A 20,557-nucleotide genomic window follows, 5' to 3' on the forward strand; every position below is an offset into this window, starting at 1 on the left:
ATTTTCTAATGATGATTTTGTGCAAAATAAAAAATATGAATGTGTTTTGTTTAGTCCATATGCCCATCCTAACCTGCTCAGGGAAGCATAATGGGTCACCTTTAGCACTTTTTTCCTCCCGGAGCTACACCTTCTGTCTCTTGATCCGGAGTTCCTTCGCCTCTATTTTGGCTCCTGCATCCTCCTCAGAGCCAAAAATCTCTGAGAGCAGAGAGAGAGAGACCTCTCCTTGTGAAGGGGGCAAAAATGCTGAGAACAAGTCGGTCTGAGAAAGGAGGCCATTGTAGGGGGCTGGCCTGGGGACAAGTCACCCATTCAGAAGCGGTCAGCCATGTACAATGGCTAAACTAACATCACTGACATTTGGAGTTGTCCGAGCTTTAGGCTGAGAGGAAAGGGGAGGAGTACGTGGGGGGAGGCTGGTGAGAGCAGCCCTGTTGGAAACAGCCTTTAGAGGCACCAGCCATTGATCAAAAATTCATGTTGGTGGCTGGGATCAGACCAGTGTGCCCTCTGTTGGCTTTTGTGTGCTGGAGAGGCAGGAGGAAGGAAGAACATCTGAGATATTTGCCCTTTTTAAAACCCAGTCCCATCGGACCTGACCAGGCCACCGGGGGCCACACAGGGTCACCTGGGGCCAAACGGGTTTTAGAGAACAGGCAGAATCTTGATCAAAGCAGTCTGATAGCACCACTTGCTAAACTCTGTTGCTCACCATTAATGGAAGCTGAGCTTTGATTAATGAACATCTAAGTGACATTAATGGCAGCAACTAACGAGTCAATCAGCTGGTCTTGACTGATATGGTCTTGACTGATATGGATGAGGTCCCTATAGGTGATGGTACCGGCCCACTAGAAGATTTTCCAAGGATTAAATTCCTTGCTAAATGGTTTAAATAGTTCTTCATAGTCCAAAAAGGAAGGAAGCAAAGGTAACTTCTTCAGTTTCTTAATGTTAAACATCAAACATTTGGTATTCTGGGTTTTATGAAATATTCTTATTTGAATTTAGATGGTTAAACTGAACTCTATGCGAGTTTATTTAATTGGACTAAACAGGATTAAATTAGGATAATGGGATTGTTTTTGTTCTCGTAATGGCTAGTTCCCACAGAGAGATTTTATGCCGATTTTTGTCCCGATTTCCCCTTTCCGAAAATCTAAATTGAACCAACTAAGCTACATTCGCATTTTGCATGTTTTGAACTTCTGTTTGGATCTCCACTGCTATTAAAATCATTCTAGGTTCTTTAAAAAAATGTACAATATTTTTTTGGGCAACAAATTAATACTTTTTGGTGTCAGGAAAATGAGCTACGTCAAAAAATCTCCCGATTGTTAAATCGCATTGAACAGGCTCTACAATGTTACCTACCAACCTCACCTAAGTCCAGCCCATCACCTACCAACCCAAGAAGTCCCAGTATGTTTGGTCAGCTGGTTTCACTCCTGTATTGTTATATAGAACAATTCATCTCAATAACGATAAACGAACAATAAAACTGACATATCATCCCCTGGACTGGTATTTCACAATTATTTTTATAATTGCAGTGTTTGAATAAAATGTGTACTATTAATAATAACACACAACTGGAAGAGTTCAAAAGTATAAAATAACTTAACTTACAACGTCCTCACCGAACCCAAAATGCAGTTATTTGGGCTAACTCCGCCGCAGCAACGTTCCAAACGTCCTCCGTCGCTGTCGCAAGCTGGAGTCACGTGACTAAAAACTGTTCACGTAGCGTAGGGAGACGTACGTAACGTCTTAAAGGGACATGAGCACAGGTTTAGGTGACGTATTGGGACGATTGGAGATCGAAAAAAAGGAGTAAATTTCCGCCAAAAAAGACAAACTCAGACGTTTTCTCGAAAAAGCGAGGACATTTCTGAGTTTGTAAAGTCGAAAATTTGCTAGAAAAAAACTAAGAATTTTTTTAGATCAATCTCAGATATTGTATAGAAAAATATTGAAAACCTTTGACTTTTTCCTTGACAATTTTTGAAATTGTAGCTCAGGTAAATCCTTGTTTGTTTGTTTTTTTGTCTTAATTTTCTTGGATTAATCTCCAACATTTGTGAGTTTTTTCTCTTTTTTTTGCTTTTTGCAGAAATTTACTCTTTTTTTCATCTACAACGACTCTCATACGCTGTTGAACATACTATACAGAGAGAAGAACAACTTTTCTTTGTATGTTTTTTAAATATCATGAAAGGTGTCAGTCATTGTTATCAATTTCGCTCATTGCTAAGACTTTGGCTCAAGTCTATCTTTAGGTTTCGGGTTTCTTCTCTTCCCCCCTGCAAAGGCAAATGAAAGATTACAGAATAGCGAATAGTTTAAATTCACCCACAAAATACATCAGCAAGCAATCTGGATTGTGTGCTGTTTCTATCCAAACAAAGTCATGCAAAAAATAAAAAGCATATGGAAGCATATCAAGACAAGACAAAGCAGATATTTCTTCCATCTGAAAGAGTTTAACTGATTTTTAAGCAATTTTGATGCAGATTCATGATATGTTTTTTTCTTTTTTCCTTGAGTTTCACTGCATGTTCAGTTGAGTTAACTCGCAGGGAGCAGGCAACAGGTGATGAATCTGCAGGAAAAACAGCAGGAGCTGCAGATATCTGGAGAGGAAGAATGCTGAATCTCTGGCAGCCAGACTCGCTTCTGGGATCCAAAACATCGCTCTGGCCTGCCAGGAGGATTGTGATGCCGCTCCACCATCTTTTCTGTCCCACATCTATCTGTTGCAACAACTGGGACGAAGGGCTGCTGCAGTTTGATTTTCTCAGCTGCCAGCATCTCCCTCTTGCTCTCTCGGTGCTCCAGAAAAGCCACATCAACGCTGATGACGTCCGCGGGCCGAGTGAAGGCATCCACTTTGTTTAAACAAGCCTGCGCTTGGAGCTGGAGGGGTAAACATGGCTGGACCACCAAGCCTGCGCTGCCTGCCTGGAGACGGCCTGGCACAGGCCGGGCCGGGCCGGGCCGGGCCAGGCCGGGCCGGATCGTCTCTGCAACATCACTGAAGATCCTGCTCTCTCTCTCTTTGGGATCCTCTGAATGCAAAAAGCAGCTGCTGAAAGCAACAAACTGGGAAGCTGATATTTACTCAGAAGGGATGAACCCTGATCATGAATCAGAGCTCGGACAGAAAGCACATCAATCCGGGTCATGCACACTTTCCTCTGAGACAGACCTTCTCAGCTAATTTAGAATCCAAAAATTGAAGTTTTCAAAAGAACATGAAATTTTGAAGCTGAAACTCCCGGTTTGGTCGGCTTTAATCGGACTCCAGCTCGTTGGATTAGAAAGCAGAGGTGATTAAAGGACCCAAAAATTATACAGTCCAAGTTTTACCGCTGTCAGCGTTTCGGTGACATCCACCACATCTGGCTCCTTTTTCTGTTGTTACATTACATAACCAGAAAAAAAATTTGTTTTAATAAAATACCCAAAATATCTATATTTATTTATAAGATATACAAGGTCATTTTTATATGTTTATTTTTATTTGTAAATATATATATATTAAAAGAGGTCAGAGCTTAAAGGCAAAATATTGCAAGAATAAGCAAATTTGTACTAAAATGTCAACAAATTTACAGACGCATAGACCTTTAAACCTTTTAGGCAGTTTACCATAAAAAGGTTGATTTGAGGTTCAGTAACGCCTTAAAGAGACAGAAAAGCCAAACTCAGACATGGCTGTGATGTGAAGTCAAATTACTTTTGAGTTGTTTTTGACACATAAAGCATTTTCAAACCAACTGAAGGTAAAATATCTCCTTGATTGTGCAACAAAATGGGACCATGTGCTTGGAAAATACACATTACAAGAAGTCTCCTTGCAAGAAAACCACAAGTTAAAAAAAACATAGTTGACTTTCTTTTGCTGCACAAATCTAAGAATGTCAGAATGCAGTGAGAAACTGAGGTATCCAGAGGGACAAACACACATGTGCCCTGTGTGTGTTTGCAGAGATTAGCACGTACTGTAACCGGCCAGCGGTTGGTTATGCTTTCCCATGGTTCCCTGCTCTCCAACAGCTGCGGAGGCCCGTTAACACCCCAATCACCGACGTGATTATGACTCTCTTAAGATAGCGAACCACACGCAGCTCCTGTTGGATAAAGACGGGGCTGTTCTGCACCGCCCAGGAGATTCTGACACAACCCCAGCTGGAACAGGCGGCACGTTGATACGGGCCGCCGTCCAGCTCACCTTCTGTGTCCTTGGACGTGAGGCGGCGGCGGCGGTGGGGGTCATGTTCACCGAGGGGCGCTACAATTGATACTCACATCAACACTCCCAACGTGGGCCACCCCCCGAGCAAAAGGCCACCCAACGGACTCAACGGAGCGGTCTGTGCTGTTGAATGTTTTTCCAATTTGTTGATGTTTTTTAAAAACATCTTTTTGCGTGTGTCCCGAGATTTCAATGTGCCTCTTCTGGATTTATTATCACAGGGTTCACACAGGCGGTAGGAAATGGGTATAACATCCCCGTCCTTCAGAGATGAGCGATGTCCTGCCAACACCTCCGTTCATCTGGCATACGCATTTCTGCAGCGCCGATGGAGAGCAGGGCCGCAGATCCCTGACCTTGTCCCGTCTCATGAAGTCGTTTGCAAACAGGTGGAAGGTAAACTTACTGCTTCATTGTAAAGCAAAACAAACTGCATGACATCATAACGAGGCTCTGAGAAACTCCCTTACAGCTGGGCGTCTAACCCTGGTTTCAGGTCTTCAGACCAGACGTCATCCTTGCGTCATCGCAGAAGCAGCAGCAGTATATATGTTGGACAGCTTACAAACATGACATGCAAGCAGAAAATAGGCAGCCTGTGTGCACCGTGTTTGCAGAGGAAGGTGTGGCCACGACTAGACTATGCTGTGGTTTCATACAGCTCTAATCACAACAACTCAAACTCTGAATACCTAAATTAAACAAACAACGACAGTTTAAATGATGTAAATCATGCTGGAGCCACAGGTAAGAAGAAATTGTAAAATGTTGACACATTTAACCAGTTTGGCTTGTTCTATAAATGCATTATACATTCACACATATTATTGTGTTTCTATATATGATCTATATAATCAAATATGTTGATTGATGTTCCCGATATGATTCAGATTAAACTATAAACTGATTTAGTCCAGATCTAAATGTTTGTAGTTTTCTTTAAGTTTGTTCCAGATGTGTGGAGCATAGAAGCTGAATGATTCTCCAGGTTTGGTTCTGGTTCTGGGGATGCAGAGCAGAACCAGAAGGTTGTGGTGCTGAGCCGTTCAGTGATTTATGAACTGACAAAAGTATTTTTAAGTGTATTTAGTAGAAAGTGAAGACGCTGCTGCAGTAAAGATAAACTGATGGAGAAGTTTCTGTAGATCTTCATGACACATTAATGTCATCTTTCTGACATTAATTTGTGATAAATTAATGAATCGACAGACAGACGGACGGACGGACGGACAGATAGATAGATAAAAATCGCTGCTGTCTGTATTTGATCTGAAACCCGATCAGAGAAACTGGAAATCAGGCAGAACAATCAGACCGATCAGTCGTTTCTTCTGTTTGTTTTTCTCCGCCTTTCGCTCTCAGTTGACTTCCTGAAGCGTTCTGGCCAAGCTTTTGCTGTTCCAGCAGCAAAATTCAATTATTGTTTTGGAGTTGTTGGTTGCTTTTTTTGTTGTTGTTTTTTTTTTTTTATCCACAGGCGATGAATAATCTCTGAATAGTAAATCAGCTTTGTGGCGTCTCATCTCTGGACTGCAGATCACGTCTAATGGGTCTGCAGGGGCCTGGATGGAAGGAGACCAAGCAGGCTTCATTCCATCCCCTGCTGGTGCAAATAAAAAAAATAAAAGCCCTTCTGAAAGGCTCGGCATGTGCTCAAGTCATCCGAGGCTCCATCGAGAACAAACCGAGAAAAAAAATGCATTAAAAAAAATCATCATCCAGATATTGACGGGTGCACAAATCAAAAAATGCCTGAAGCAAAGCCACGGTGGAGTTGGTGTGATGAGGTATGACTCTGTAAAATCAAGGAATAAATCTGTCATAATGGGGAATTTTATTTCCAGCCCATATGCAGAACACAATACGCAGAGAGATCCAGGTGGAGTGCAAATATTTACAAGGTTTATTTTACACAACAGTGAACGAGGAATGACAGGGATTCGGGTCCGGTCCACAGGAGCGTCTCGGGAGGGGAAGCGATCGGGAACTATGTAAACAGATAAGGTGGTGAGTTCAGGGACAGTCGGAAACACGGTGTGAGGGTAAACAGGAACAGTCTTACTTGAGGGGTAGACAGCTGAAGCGTGGAAGATATTCACTGCAGGGTAGCGGCAGGGTGTGTGTGTGTGTAGGCGGGCGGACAGGTGGGCTCGGTGTCCACGGTGGAAACGCGGAGCAGGACGAGGAGCGAGGCACGAGGAGCGAGGAGCAGCCAGCCAAGGAATCCGAGGGGAGCCTGTTGTTGCACAGAGAAGGTGAGTCGAGAAACTCAGCACAACGGGAAATCCTTCCACTGCATCGGGTGAATGGTCTGGTGAAAGAAGAAAGCGACAAGGAGACAGTCACAGGAGGGCAATCTCAGACGAGAAGGAAAAGAACGCTTGACAGCAACAGGGAGGCTCAGAGGTACCAATACGGGAAGACACTCAGGCGCCGAAGACTGGCAGGTTGCTCCTGAAGACGCCGCTCCTGATGAGCTCAACTCGCAACCGGTGTGCTCGCTGACGTAATCCAGCCCACCGTCCTGACAGCGCCCTCTGGTGGAAAAGAATAAGCACAACCACCCAAACCCATGGCGACAAAACGCTAAGAACACCCCCAAGACCCTGACAGTACCCCCCCCTAACGGTTGCCTCTAGGCAACCCAGACGAGGTAGAGGGAAGCGAAGCCCGGTAATCAGAAATAAGGGACGGGTCCAGAATGTAAGACCCCGGGACCCAGGAACGCTCCTCAGGGCCGTAACCCTCCCAATCTACGAGATACTGCCACCCCCTACCGCGACGACGGGAATCCACGATTCTCCGAACCGTGTAAGCCGGATGGCCATCGATCTCACGGGGGGGGCGGAGGAGCCTCGGCTGGAGGGCAGAGCGTGCTGGTCTGTACGGGTTTGATCTGGGAGACATGAAAGGTGGGATGGATGCGGAGAGAGGCGGGGAGACGGAGGCGGACTGCAGACGGGTTAATGATAGTCTCAATTTCAAAAGGGCCGATGTAACGGGGTGAAAGCTTCCTGGAAATGGATTTTAAGGGGATGTCGTGGGAGGACAGCCATACCTGTTGACCAGGTGTGTAAGTCGGGGCGGGGCGCCGCTTACGGTCAGCCTGCCGTTTTATCTGTGCAGCGGTGAGGTGGAGATTATGAATAGTGGAACTCCAAACCTTGTGACAACGGCGGATGTGGTGACGGACAGAAGGGACAGAGATGGAATCTTCATCAGAGGGTAGCAGCGGAGGTTGGTAGCCCAGGGACGCCTCGAATGGGGACAAACCTGTGGCAGAGGAGACATGAATATTGTGAGCGTATTCTACCCATGGTAGAAACAGAGACCAGTCGGAAGGGTTGGAGGAAGAAAAACATCGGAGGGTGGCCTCGAGATCTTGGTTCAGCCGTTCGGTTTGTCCGTTCGACTGTGGGTGAAAACCAGATGTGAGTGATGTTTTGGCGTTTAAAGCAGAGCAAAACTCCCGCCAAACCTGGGAAGTGAACTGAGGGCCCCTGTCCGAGAGTATGTCCGCGGGAATGCCGTGAAGCCGGAAAACGTGTTTTACTAAGAGCTGAGCCGTTTGAAGGGCAGAGGGAAGTTTGCGGAGCGGGACAAAATGACAGGCCTTGGAAAACCTGTCGACTATAGAAAGGATGGTAGTCATACCCTTGGAGGGTGGCAAACCCGTGACAAAATCTATGGCGATATGAGACCAGGGTCGCTGAGGAGTGGGAAGTGGTTGCAGGAGACCTGAAGGGAGTTGATGGGAGGATTTATTTCTGGAGCAAATGGAACAGGCCCGGACATACTCTCGGACGTCTTTGTGGACTGATGGCCACCAGAACCGTCTGTTGACCAGGGCAATCGTCCGGCTGACTCCGGGATGACCCGAAAATCGGGAGGCGTGGATCCACTGGAGGAACTGGGGGCGCACAGAAGAAGGGACGAATATCTTGTTAGCCGGACAGGACTCTGGAGGGGGTTCGGAGTGTTGAGCTTGCGTGATTATTTCCTCGATCTCCCAAGTCAGAGCTCCCACTGTGCAACTGGGTGGGAGAATAGGAGCAGGAAGGTTGTCAGAGTCGTCGGGAGAGTAAAGCCGGGACAGTGCATCTGGCTTAGTGTTTCTGGAGCCTGGACGATAGGAAATAGACAGATTAAATCGGGAAAAGAATAGTGACCACCGTGACTGGCGAGGGTTCAGCCTCTTGGCAGACTGCAGGTAGGCGAGGTTCCTGTGATCGGTCCAGACCAGCACCGGGTGTTCCGCGCCCTCCAGCCAATGTCTCCACTCCTCCAAGGCTAGTTTTATGCCCAGCAGTTCCCGGTCCCCCACGTCGTAGTTCCTTTCTGATGGGGACAACCTGCGTGAGAAGAAGGCACACGGATGAGTTTTATTGTCAACTGCGGAAATTTGGGACAGCACAGCTCCGACTCCCATGTCAGAGGCGTCCACCTCTACGATGAACTGACGAGACGGATCTGGCTGAATGAGGATGGGGGCATTGGAGAACAGGCTCTTGAGGTGATTAAAGGCCCTTTCAGCCTCTGGGGTCCAACGGAATGGAACCTTAGAGGAAGTCAGAGCGGTCAGGGGTAACGCGGTTTGACTGTAATTGCGAATGAACCTACGATAGAAGTTGGCAAATCCTAGGAATCGTTGGAGCTGTTTGCGAGTTTCCGGAACGGGCCATTCCAATACTGCCTGGATCTTCTCCTCCGTAGGCCTCACCTGTCCGCCCCCTAGGATGAAACCCAGAAATGAGACGGAGGACTGGTGAAATTCACATTTCTCTGCCTTTACGTAAAGTTTGTTCTCAAGCAATCGCTGGAGAACCTGCCGCACGTGAAGTCTGTGTTCCTCCACTGACTTGGAGAAAATTAAAATATCATCGAGGTAAACGAATACAAATACATTTAGGAAGTCTCGGAGGACATCGTTTACCAGCGCTTGGAAAAACGCAGGGGCATTGGACAATCCAAAAGGCATAACCAAATATTCGAACTGCCCCATGGGAGTCTTGAAGGCAGTTTTCCATTCGTCGCCATCGCGAATGCGGAGCAGATGGTAGGCATTTCTCAGGTCTAATTTAGTAAAGAAGGCGGCTCCTTGGACGGGCTCGAATGCAGAGGATAATAGCGGTAAAGGGTACTTATTTTTAACAGTGATGTTGTTGAGTCCTCTATAATCAATACAGGGCCGCAGGGATCCGTCCTTCTTCCCAACGAAGAAGAACCCCGCTCCTAGTGGTGATGATGAAGGCCGGATGATCCCTGCCGCAAGAGATTCCTTTAAATATTGTTCCATGGTCTCCCTCTCCGGACGGGAAATGTGATATAGGCGACTGGAGGGCAGAGGGGCTCCCGGGAGCAGGTCAATGGAACAATCATAGGGTCGATGCGGCGGCAGGGAAAGAGCCTTTACCTTGCTGAAGACTGCAGAGAGGTCGTGGTATTCAGGGGGTATGGTGGAGAGGTCAATTTGATCTGTCGTCTGCAGGAAGTCGGATGACGACCCGGGAGGAACTGCAGAGCGGAGACATGATGAGTGGCAGGGAGTAGACCAAGAAACGACGTGCCCCTCGGACCAGTCTATTTGGGGGTTATGTTGTTTGAGCCACTGGAAACCTAAGACTACCGGAGAATTAGAAGTGGGAAACACGAAGAAAGAAATCCACTCAGAGTGGTTGCCGGAAATGGTCAGGTGGAGCGGTTTCGTCTGGTGAGTAATAGGCTGCAATGTCTTACCGTCTAGTGAAGTGACTCTAAAAGGAGTTGGCAACGGGACTGTTTCAACGCCCCTCTCTTTGACAAAAACCTCGTCTAATAGGTTCCGTTCACACCCCGAATCAACGAGAGCGGATAATGGGAATGACTGATTAGCGTGGGTTATGGTAGCCGGCAAAAGGAGTCGCGGTGAGGTCTTCTGATTCTGGTGGTCCGCCACCACCCTCACTCCGGCTGGCGGACCTGGGAGTTTGACCGGAGCGGGCAGGAGGAACGGAAATGGCCAGGCGCACCGCAGTAGAGACAGAGGCGACTCGACATTCTACGTTGTCGCTCCTGCGGTGTGAGACGCGTACCACCCAGCTGCATGGGTTCGGGGGTAGCCGAATCGCGGGCAGGAGATGCTAGCGGGGCTGCTCTAAGCCGTCCGTGGTCTGCCTCGGGAGAGCGGTGCCGACCTCTTTCACGAGCGCGGAAGCGGAGACGATTATCGAGCCTGATGGCGATACTGATAAGGTCCTCTATAGTCTTTGGCTCGTCTAAAGTGGCTAATTGGTCTTGTATAGGCTCATTAAGCGCCTGGAAAAACACGCTCTTTGCGCTGCCTCATTCCACCCCGTGGAAGCGGCTTTGGTGCGGAAGTGGATAGCAAAATCAGCCACAGTCTGTTTGCCCTGTTTTATGTGCAAGAACTCACGGGAAATGTGGGTCTTATCGGAGTCCAAGCTAAAAACCTGTTTAAATTCAGTCAGGAAATGGTCAAATGAAACACCGTAATCCGTGGGGTCAGGGAAACGGGATTCTGCCCATAATAAGGCTTGACCAGACAGCTGTGCGAGCATGTAGGCTATCTTTGTGCTGTCTTGAGAGAAACTCTGGGGAGCGCTGTTGAATATAATAGAACATTGTAGCACAAAACCATTACACCTTGTACGGTCTCCGGAAAATTTTTCAGGCCCGGGGAGGCGGACGTCGGAAAAGACGGGCGGAACCGGAGCTATCGGACCAGGAACGGGGGCAGGAGTAGGTGGTGATAGAGAGCTCTGCAGAAACGCGGTTAGCTCTCCTAAACGCTGGTTCGTTTCCGTCTGGAGATCATGGAGTTGTCTAAGCGCCACCTTGTGGGCCTGGATCTCAGATTGCTGCTCGATCAACGTTTTGCGAATTGCGTCCGCTGGACTGAGAGTTTGGCCTGAGTGTTCTGTCATATTGGGGAATTTTATTTCCAGCCCATATGCAGAACACAATACGCAGAGAGATCCAGGTGGAGTGCAAATATTTACAAGGTTTATTTTACACAACAGTGAACGAGGAATGACAGGGATTCGGGTCCGGTCCACAGGAGCGTCTCGGGAGGGGAAGCGATCGGGAACTATGTAAACAGATAAGGTGGTGAGTTCAGGGACAGTCGGAAACACGGTGTGAGGGTAAACAGGAACAGTCTTACTTGAGGGGTAGACAGCTGAAGCGTGGAAGATATTCACTGCAGGGTAGCGGCAGGGTGTGTGTGTGTGTAGGCGGGCGGACAGGTGGGCTCGGTGTCCACGGTGGAAACGCGGAGCAGGACGAGGAGCGAGGCACGAGGAGCGAGGAGCAGCCAGCCAAGGAATCCGAGGGGAGCCTGTTGTTGCACAGAGAAGGTGAGTCGAGAAACTCAGCACAACGGGAAATCCTTCCACTGCATCGGGTGAATGGTCTGGTGAAAGAAGAAAGCGACAAGGAGACAGTCACAGGAGGGCAATCTCAGACGAGAAGGAAAAGAACGCTTGACAGCAACAGGGAGGCTCAGAGGTACCAATACGGGAAGACACTCAGGCGCCGAAGACTGGCAGGTTGCTCCTGAAGACGCCGCTCCTGATGAGCTCAACTCGCAACCGGTGTGCTCGCTGACGTAATCCAGCCCACCGTCCTGACAGCGCCCTCTGGTGGAAAAGAAGAAGCACAACCACCCAAACCCATGGCGACAAAACGCTAAGAACACCCCCAAGACCCTGACAAAAACATTAAATTGTCCTAAGAGTCGCTGCTCGCTAGTTGGTCGCCTAATATCACGTTTATCTTGTTGATTTCACTTTTAAAATGGTTACACAGAGGTAAGGGTTTCACTACTTCAACTTATTTTTACTCAAGTAAAAACTATTGCAGCATGAAAACCTGTAAAAGTTTTTTGTTGTTGTTGTTTCTTTGTTTTTCCAAAGAAGTCACTTTAGTAAATGTATCTAGTTCCTATCCAACTCTGGACACAAACAAATGAGGATGCAAAACAAATATATCACAATGTTTTTATATATTAGATGGCAGTCGTACAGACTGGCAACCCTCAATGTATTTGCAGATTTGCACCTAAAACTTCATACAAGGTAAGAAGATTAATGTTTATATATTTAATAAGTAAGTAATCTTATTACAAAATGATCAAATGTTGTATCACCCGTCTAATAATTAGTCATTAATCCCATGATAACATCAACGAAAATCGAGTTAACGTCTCGACTTTGGTGAATTTCTATGTCCTCTCTGGTATTTATAACATCAAATGTGTTTTATTTGATGGTACAGTTGTGCAAACTGGAATTACAAAAATAGATTTACTTCATGGAAACATGTCAGTTTTGGAAAATAAAAAAGTTTTTTTGTCAAAAGCTTTTTGTGCTAAGATGGTTTTGATTTTCAGCTCGATGAAAATTAGAGTATTCGGAAAACTGGAATGGAAACACATTTTTCACACCATGAGTCACATGATCAACTGACGGATGTTGCTACTGTCGGAAATGACGAAGAGGACGACAGGAAGTGGTCAGAGTGTGATGGCACGGCATGATTTTTAATGACTTAGTGCGCTAGCAAACTTATTCATCCAGATGTGCTTTTCATTAAATTTCTTATTTAACAAAAACACAGCAAATGAAAAATAAAATTTTTTCCACATTAGCGGAATATTGACAGAGTTTTGCACACTTATGTAATGAAAACGCAGCTAGTGTGGCATAAATCATGTTCCATGAATTCAGGCAATTTTGTTAAATCAGCAAACATTTGGGTTGGTTTCTCAGCTCGCTATGTTCAATTTTTGTAATTATTGCTGTCTGTGAGTATGGAGCTAAATTGGGGCCATAAAATTTGTTCAAAAGAAAGAAAAATCTGGGGGTAATGGGCAAATCCTGACTCTGTACAGTAGTTTTGAACATATCTTTCAGTTTGAATTTTTTTCTCTTGAACCAACGTTATGGCCCCAATTTAGCTCCATATGAGCTCCAACTGAGGGAGCTGCTTCGTGGTTAGGTGACGCGGTTGCAAAGACTCAATACTAAACTTCACTAACTGACTTCATTGTCTCTCATGTCATCATGGGGGAATTCTGGTCCAATCCTAATTATAACTTTCCAGGTTTTCAGCTGTCGGACAGATGAAAGGCGTCACGGTCGACTCAAAGACAGAAGACAGAAGACGCCCGCGTCCTCTGGCTCCAGAAACAGGCAAGAATAATCGCCCCTCCTCCACCGTTTGGCACGATGCGTCTTTGTTTGTTTGTTTTTTCATGGTGCTAATTATAGCCAAGCATCTCTAATTTGTTATCATCTGTACCAGATGTTGTGGTTTGTTCAAGCTGCAGATGTGTAAAAGTCATGCTCCTTTCAGAGGGAAGAGGCGTCTCCATCACAACCCTGCCAAACAAGCCGCGCTCGTTCGGTCTCTTTCTCGTTGACCATATTTCTGTTGCACAACCTTTCCTCTGGTTGAATTTTCAGGACTAAGCGGTCGCAAAGTGCAGAAGGCTTGAGGCTGCAGAACACAGCCCGCGTCATCACTCCTCCACCACTCTGCCTGCTCGGTAGCGAGCAAAGGCCTGTTTGTAATTCACCTTTATGGAAAACAAAAACAGCAAAACAGCAGCTTATGAATAGGGCTTTCACTTCAGCTCTAGCTTCCTCTAAATACTATACTGGTGTAGTGCTTTAGCAAAGCAAATTTGTATCATTTGTGTTTTAGCTTTAGCATTGGCTTCTACTAAATTCTATGTTTGTGTAACACTTTAGCAGTAGCAAAACCAATATTTATGATTAATCTGTTAGCTTTAGCTTTAGCTTTCACTAAATGCTATACTGCGTAGCCGTAGCGCTTTAACGTTAGCAGAACTAATGGTTATAATAATTTCTTTAGCTTCAGCATTAGCTTCCACTGATTCTAAACTGGTATAGCGCTTGAGCCTTAGCATTAGCTTCCACTAAATGCTATGCTGGTATAGCGCAGCGCTAACGTTAATGATTTGTGCATCAGGTTTAGCACAACTAACAACAAGTAATATTTTACTAGCAGTGCCCGCAGCTGGACAGTAAAAGTGGTTTTGTTATAGTAATCGCTGATGTCTGTCCTTGTTACACTCAAATACATTCAATGAGAAATCTGGCTGTCTCTCCCCCCTAATAAACCCTGCAGAAGCAGCAATGAGGTACTTGGGTAGTGATACATTTTAGATCTTGTACAATAAGCTAAGCTGTGGGCTTTGAATAAATAATCCCCCAGATAAACAGAGTTAAATATGCACCAGCTACTCTAATGGACTGAGTTTCTTGTGTGTGTGTGACGCAGTGGGGCGGAGGGGTGGTGGCGTCTTCCCACAGCAGATGTTGGAGTTTTGTCTGAATAATTTGGTGGGAATTTTCACGAGCTGCTCGGAGCTACAGCTGGGATACAGGTGCGGAGAAGCTGGGTGGATGCATGGCTTTGAGAAGATCCTTGGATCCCTTCAGGATGAAATCTCACCCAGGAATTCCTAAAAAAAGAAGCAGTGGAGAGTCTGATCCATGCAGATGTAACCGGGTTCTGCTTCACACCACTGTACCAGGCCGACCCAAGTAACCCCTCGACTCTGCGTTGTGTAGATGTTTTAGTGAAGACCAGGAGTTCTGGGTGAACAGGCAGTTTATTTCCTGAATGAGAACAGATCGGGTTGGAATCAATGCAATGGTTCAGCTTCCCTCAGCACACTCTCGTGCAGCTTCCATAGACTGGCACTGATTACAGTACATTAATATTTTAACATTCAATAAAAAATACAATAATAAATGATGTACCTGAATGAGAACAGATCGGGTTGGAATCAATGCAATGGTTCAGCTTCCCTCAGCACACTACAACAGAGCGTCATGTTGACTTTAACTTAGCACAGAAAGTGTTTTACAAAATATTAACAAAACTAAAAGTGCAAAATTGATGCCAGGCACACAAATCATAAATAGTAGTTGCACACTATTGATGTAAGTTATTAAGAATGATACTTTGTGTTTCTAACACTTTTCCTTGCTGTGTGCTGAGGAATGAAACTCACCTCTCGTGCAGCTTCCTAGACTGGCACTGATTACAGAGGCCAGCAACATATAACCAGCCACACAGAGAGGAGGCGCTATTTCCCATTGCACTGATAATATATAAAGCAAGTGGGATTCTACAACATAAACTCTGTTACACAGAGCCAAGCAGGCGGATTCCCGATAACGGCAATTACCATGAAACGTTCGATCATCCAAGCTTTTATCAAGCTTAGACGCATGAACACGTGCTACGATATTTTACGTTACTTCTGAGTCAAGTTCAAAAATACGAAACTACAAGGAGAGATTTTGAAAAAGAAACCGAGACATACAGTGTGGCAATTACCTCAACCCTGGCAGGGATTCTAATTAAAACCAAGCTTGTTTCCTTCAGTGAACAAACATGACAGGCGCTGAGCAGAGCAGTGATTCTTTTTATTTTTTTAGGTTTTTTTTCCATTCTTGCCAAAATATTAAGTGAGTGCAGGTGCTGCAGGAATGTCTTCAAGGGAGGGGGCAACGCAGAGCTGACCTTTTCCCTTCTCTATTGTGAAGGTGCATGTGTTTATTTTCGTATGGTTTAATGCACCCATCGGTTTTTCTTAGTGCCCTTATGGAGCATCACCAAAGCAGAAACCTGGAGCTAAAGCAAATGATTTGGAGGAGGCTCTAAACGGGACCAGATGCAAAGTTCAGGCCAGGCTGGTGGAGGCTTGGCAAACTTATCTGGAGTCTGCAGAGGTGCAGGAGGTGGGACTGTTTCCAGCACAGCAGAAACTCTACCAAGCTCAGGCCATCCGATTGGCTCCCTAGTCAATGCAATAATTGATCAGATACTGTCGATTGGTGGTTTATTAGATTAAAATTAGTTTCAATCAGTTAACTAGTAACCACAACAACATATTTTGGTCATTGTAGATAGATATTTTTTGAACCAGTACATTTCTGACAAAAAATAAATAAAAAATCAAGAAATTTCTGAGTTTGAACATCACAATTTGCTCAACTTTGAATTATTATTTTTTGATTAATGTCAAAAATGTAACAGAAAAATAAACTTAGAAATTCCTGAATTTAAAAAGTCACAAATTTGCTTTTTTCTAGAAAAATCTATTTTTGGTTTTCCAATTAAAACCAAAAATAGAATGAAGGACCCTTCACAATAAGGGCATCCATGCTGGTGTGAAATATGTACATTATATCCGCCACAATTTAATGTTTTGGATTTTTTAAAATTCAGAATATCATAGAAAATGTAGTCACTTATGTTATGAAATTAAAACTATTATTTGACTCATTAAACTATAACTTGCATCCGGATCATTGCTCTTGCTTAACGTCCCTCACTCTCATAGCGGAGCTGCTCTTTGTTCTGTTCCCGGACGTCTGCAGTCGCTGCAGCCCGACTCCCAGCCACCGCCTGGACTTGGAGGAATTGCAGGACTCTTGTGCTGATGCGGTGGGATATTTTGAAACCGTTCTGTGGGTCAAACATGCCTCAACAGAGGGGCAGTTGGTGGAAGAGGACACCTGGGCTGGAATGACGCCCTGAGGCCGTGCAGCCAGGTGAACTGCCGCAGGACAGGTGGCTAAAATGAGGCCATAATGATGGAAGGGGGTAAACAGATACTGATGATGACGTTCACATTTTTTAAACTCCTTACAACTTTATTACAAAACTGTGTAACTCACAAACACCAAATCTTACCAATATATTGATCTAGTTGTCTTAGTACACTTGAAATAAGACAAAACTAATTTACAAGCAACTTTTTATCAAAATAGAAGAATTGTTTTACGTCAACAATTCCTTAATGTTGATGGAAAAGTATTATTTCTACTGGCAGAATATTTAATCTATACGGTTGTAAATTGTCTTGTTATAAGGAAAATAATCTACCATTGGGCCTGGAACTTTTTTAAATGTATATTCAATAATTATTTACTTACAACAAGGTCCTGCTGAAATGCTGCTTGCAAGTTTTTGTTTTATTTCAAGCTCTTTCCAAACCTTCAGAAAACCTTAACTGAGATTCAAGCATTTTCAAACACCCGTACAAAACCTGCCTAACGTGTAAAACACAACCCCAGTTGAATGAAACCGGAACTTTGTGTACCATTCTAAATCTGGAACAAATGTCCAGAAAACTGCAAAACAGCTGAAACGCTGCGTTCATTTAAGTCAGGACCAAAAAGCCACCTGTTTAGGTTCTGTTGAACCACAATAAACTGAACATCGATCAATATATTTGATGTGTGTTGATGATTTCGATGACGCGACTCATCAAAATGTTCTGGTTTATCGACTGCATGTATAGCGCTTGAGCCTTAGCATTAGCTTCCACTAAATGCTACGCTGGTGTAGCGCAGCGCTAACGTTAGTGATTTGTGCATGAAAAAACAAACAATTGGCCTTGTTGCCAGACTTGGGTAGTGATTAGTTACATTTTTTACTTCAGTATTTAAAACAAAATACTGAATACTCTGTACTTTTTATTTGGGTAATTTCATCATAAAGTATTTCTGTTCCTACTCATGTGAAATTTATGAATTTTCTACCCACTGAATGAAAAACACGTTTTAACCAAAAATTAACCTGCAGTTTTTGTTTCTACCAAATACTTTTTTACTCTTACTTGAGCAATTTCTTGAACTTTTTACTTTCACTTGATTAAAAATGTGTAATTGTTTGGCCATTGCACCCACCTCTGCTTGTTGCTGAAATCCAAATAAATAGTCAGATTGATTGATTCTGACCAGCTTGAATAAAAAATGAGGTTTGCCGAGCAGGTAAACAAGGCGAACCCTGTCGCTGCAGAATCTGAGTTGCTTCCAGGAACTTTGGAGATAATTAGGCTGGTTTATTATTTTTGCCCGGCCCACACAGCTGGAAGCCAGAGAGTCATCTGCCAGATGTCAAGCAGAAACCAGTAAACGTTGTCTTCTTCTGCTGTTGTCGTCACTCTGGACCTCTCGCGGTCCGGAGAGGATCAATTAGCTTGTGCTCCACGTTACGCTGGCATCTTTCACACCTTTGCTCGTTGTAATCCAAAGCCAGATGTTACCACCTGCCTTTTTAATGGACTGCAGACTTACTTCACAGTATTTCCTGCCAAAGCGAGCTGCAAAGTAAAATCTGGCGATTCATACGCTGATCAACACCCCCTCACACCCTCGCTGGCCTTGGATAAATGTTGGCTGTCCCGATCAGGCATTCCTCCGGAGTCCCGCCTCACAGGTCCAGGCGCCTTGGCACGGCGCTGACAGGGAATTTTCCACAGGTCGTCAGTGGAAGGGGCACACAGGCCTACCTTTGTCTGTAGCCGTGCTCTCAGAGAAACGCACACACTCCCACTTTCGTAGCAGCCTTCACACACTCTGAGAAATGCATGAAGGCAGTCGCACACATGGCAATCAGGGGGATTAGGCTGAGGCCAGATGTTTGCACTCTGGGCCATATTTTTCCTTTCGCTCCTAATTTTCTATTTCTATATAAAAAAATACTTCATGAAATGCATTAAATTTATTTGGTTGTGACACAAATGTTGGCTATAAAGATCTGGGAATGTTTCCAGGTGTACAAATTCTGCTGATGTGTCTAGAAAACAAAGAGACTTTCTGTTGGAAATGAATCTAAATGTAATTTAAATGACAGCCACAACTTTAACGCATTGATTTTGATTAATTAATTAAGTAGATTTTAACTTATAAAAAATATTAATTACACTTTTTTTCATAGAAAATGTTTGATTCAAAATGTTTCTGGTACGTCCGTTAACAAAACCGATGGACAACAAAGCTGCTCATTTTGGTGGAAGTTACTTTTTGCTTCATAAATAGGAGATAGCCTGTTAGCTAAGCTATTGAAGCCTAAAATAGCATGCAAACGCTAAACATGTAGCAGCAGCAGACGTCCCCAATTTCTAAAGAAGCTCCATGGATGATCATGGGATCTTCAAATTAAAACTGAATGGGTTTGGTAAAACTTGGCACCAATAAGAATAACCGGTTCTGTTCAATTGGGGACCAAAGTTGCAACATTTGTTACATTTTCAGATGATGTGGTTCTTTTTCACACTGGACTGTCAAATAAACCAAATCTGGTGGAAAACCCATTCCCCTCCTCGCCTGTGGGGGCGCTGCACCAAGAACTACTGGCGGAAATTACATAAAAACCTCTGAAGAAGACATTGAACGCAACTTTTTTCTTCACAAAATATAGACAAAAATGGAGTAGCATCAAATTTTAAAACCGCTAGACTCGCGCGTTTGTTTTGGTTGTACTTACCCAGAATGCAATTGCGCTATAGTTTACTTCCTGCTTTTGGAGGAAGTGGACAGAGCCCGAGGTTCGTAGGTGGACCAGAATTCGCTTGATTGGCTCAAATCAGAGTGTGGTTGCGTATTCACACCTCCACAAACAAACTGGTGTTTCAAGACAAGCAATTATTCAATTATTTCGCACCAAATGGGTCTTTGGATGAAAGTATTGCTTATTTTGTCAGTTCTCGTAATGAACTTGGCTAAACATTTTAAGCACGTCCCAACACCAAATTGAAACAACAGAGAAATAAAGTTGAGCGAACTGAGGGACTCTTGGCACTAAAGCTGTGAAGTCAAGGTTAAAATGGCTGTCAGGGCTTAGTGTGAGCTGACCTGATGAGAAGGGCTCTGGGATTATTCCCACGTAAAGACAGAAGCTTCCCCCCCACCACCCCGGCTTGTTACCCGCCGGGCCGCTCTGAGGCCCCCTGGTGGCAGGTTAATTAAAGCACCACAGCCCAGCCAAGCTGCAGTAACCCTCTCAAATCCGCAGAGAATGACCACAGCCATGGGAGCTCCTAATCCTGTTTGCGGCCATCGGGAACTACTTCAGTCCCAGGCCGGAAGACGGGGAGGTCGGGGACTCGCGAACAAAGACCCAGCAGAAAGAGGGAGAACCGGGGCGGGTGTGAAGGGGCGAGGCGGAAGGGGTTGGGTGGGGGTACCAAACGTGCATTCAGCATCACCCCATGCCTCCTTCTGTTTTACTGCTTTTGCTGGTGGAAAACAATCCGCAGAACCTCCCTTTTCTCCTGTAACTTGTCGTGACATATCTGACAAGCTCAGCCTCATTTCTGATTCAGCCAGCTCACTGAACAGGAAGAGTTCTGGGCAGCCGCGACCCGGCCAACCGTGACGATGTTCTCGCCTGGTTCATTTAAGTTCAGTTTGATCGGCTTGCAAAGACGCAAGCTCGGACAATGGACCTCTGACCTGCACCAGCTCA

The 20,557-nt window shown here is 45.0% G+C and overlaps 1 protein-coding gene and 2 long non-coding RNA genes across 5 annotated transcripts in view; all 3 read right to left on the bottom strand.

Annotated features, from left to right (window-relative positions):
• The window catches only part of cdon (cell adhesion associated, oncogene regulated), an 88,362-nt gene extending 86,664 nt beyond the window's left edge, over positions 1 to 1,698 (bottom strand). Inside the window, exon 1 of the mRNA XM_055028570.1 lies at positions 1,633 to 1,698. The gene's annotated coding sequence lies outside the window, so the exon portion shown is untranslated. The remainder of the gene's footprint in view (positions 1 to 1,632) is intronic.
• A 4,443-nt stretch (positions 1,699 to 6,141) lies between these two features.
• LOC129359426 (uncharacterized) lies at positions 6,142 to 7,099 on the bottom strand. Of its 2 annotated transcripts, XR_008605892.1 has the most exons (3): positions 6,672 to 7,099; positions 6,324 to 6,572; positions 6,142 to 6,248 (listed from the first exon to the last, which is right to left on the bottom strand). It is a non-coding gene; the product is annotated as an uncharacterized LOC129359426 (long non-coding RNA). The 2 variants fall into 2 exon arrangements; XR_008605891.1 differs by having other exon boundaries at positions 6,142 to 6,572.
• Positions 7,100 to 11,241: 4,142 nt separating this feature from the next.
• Positions 11,242 to 11,925, bottom strand: LOC129359427 (uncharacterized). Of its 2 annotated transcripts, XR_008605894.1 has the most exons (3): positions 11,772 to 11,925; positions 11,424 to 11,672; positions 11,242 to 11,348 (listed from the first exon to the last, which is right to left on the bottom strand). It is a non-coding gene; the product is annotated as an uncharacterized LOC129359427 (long non-coding RNA). The 2 variants fall into 2 exon arrangements; XR_008605893.1 differs by having other exon boundaries at positions 11,242 to 11,672.
• Between the last annotated feature and the right edge of the window lie 8,632 nt (positions 11,926 to 20,557).

This window comes from Poeciliopsis prolifica, unplaced genomic scaffold (genome assembly GCF_027474105.1).
Source record: "Poeciliopsis prolifica strain line A6 unplaced genomic scaffold, Auburn_PproV2 SCAFFOLD004, whole genome shotgun sequence".
Taxonomy (NCBI): Eukaryota; Metazoa; Chordata; class Actinopteri; order Cyprinodontiformes; family Poeciliidae; genus Poeciliopsis; species Poeciliopsis prolifica.